Source organism: Pseudorasbora parva, chromosome 5 (assembly GCF_024679245.1).
Source record: "Pseudorasbora parva isolate DD20220531a chromosome 5, ASM2467924v1, whole genome shotgun sequence".
NCBI classification, from domain to species: Eukaryota; Metazoa; Chordata; class Actinopteri; order Cypriniformes; family Gobionidae; genus Pseudorasbora; species Pseudorasbora parva.
In genome coordinates, this window is record NC_090176.1 from 6,380,222 (window position 1) to 6,382,034 (window position 1,813).

The window sequence follows — 1,813 nt, forward strand, 5'->3', positions numbered from 1 at the left end:
TCATCGTTCAGTGTCTAAAATCTACCGAAAACCTTGGTTTTTACGGCCATAACTTAAAATCTGCAAGGGAACGTTGGTCCCATGTGGCGTAAGGCTGACTGACGGTGGCTAAAAATGGCTGAGTTTGAACCTGACACGTCTGTGGAAGTCTGGAGAAGAACCATCAGGTTTGCACAAGCCATTCTCCAGAGAAATTGCACCAAATGTCCGCAGGGTCATTTCGGTTGACCTCGCCCCTCCCGCCACCTCTACTGTACTCTGAAACCTTGCCACCAAAGACTCTTGTATTAGAAAGACCAAACGAGGCTCTAAACTGATTAAGCACCATGAAGAACTAACGTTGCAACCCATTTATTTGGCAAAAAATTACCTCAAAGTGTCATTATTCCGTTTACTTGAGTTCCATGTCAGTGTTTTTACAAGATGAGCAAGATCTAGGTTGAGATCTTTGCTGATAATCCAACATGATGAAAGTGTTGGAGAATGAGATCCAGCTGTTGGTCATCACCGAGGGCAGAGGGCACACGTGAAGACTGACGTGGGACGATCTGCTGAGGAGATTATTGCTTTAATTAGCAGTGTGATGCCAGCAGTCCAGGCCCGGTCCACTGAGCGTGTGCAAAAACCCATGAACGAATCATACTGTCCAATCATACAGATTTGTGTCCTGATTACAAGTCGTATGGTAGATTCTCTTGAGACCACATCAAGCTTAGGCCGGCCCTGATATCTGAGCGACAGGAGGTTTGTTGGCTGTTCATTCTGGGCTACTGTCTGAAATCTGGTTGACGGTTGTACAATGAATGTTACTGTGCTCATTTGTCTTTTTTTTTTTTATATTATACCTGGTATATTTATCTTGGGTGACCCAAACACACTTTCAGAGATGCAAAACCCATCCTGGACAACAGAGAAGAGCCACCTTCTTATGCAATGCTTATTCACTGGGAAAAAATGTTTGGCATTTACCAAAATTAAGACCATTTTGTCTTCTGTATTGTGACGTATATCAGAGTTAAACGCCAGAACTTGATTTTGCACATCAGAGAAGAACTGTTGTATGCGAGGGGGAAAAGTTAAGGTTTTTTATATTAAATAATTGAAGAAGAAAAAATTATGTGCATGGATAAATCATTTACAATAAACATTGCATGTATATAAAAAAAAGGCTCGATTTTGGTTACATGGCGACTGAAATATTTGAAAGAGCTTATACTCAAAGAAAGCATGAGACCTTACCTAAATTCTTCTGTCTTAAATCAACATTCAAGTACATTTGAGAGCATTAAGCTGCGTTCACACTACTGGTTGTCTAGTAACGTTTGTGAATGACATTCACGGATGTGACTCCAAATCAAGTTTTCTTGTCTCACATTTTGGATGGAAAAGTCTAAATATAAAGTGAATCAGTACATAAAATGCCTAATATTAAAGGGTTAGTTCACCCAAAAATGAAATGTCTGTCATTAACTCCTCTCCCTAATGTCGTTCCACACCCGTAAGACCTCCGTTCATCTTCACACACAGATATTTTATATTTAGTCTGAGAGCGTATGCAAGTGTATGCACACTATACTGTCCATGTCCAGAAAGGGAATAAAAACATCCTCACAGTAGTCCATATGAGACATCAGTGGGTTAATTAGAGTCTCTTGAAGCATCCAAAATAAAATTTGGGTCCAAAAATAACAAAAACTACGACTTTATTCAGCATTGTCTTCCGGGTTTGTTTTCAATCCTCAAATAAAGATTCAAACGGTTATGAATCAGTGAATCGATTCATGATTCGGATCGCGTGTCAAAGTGCTGAAAT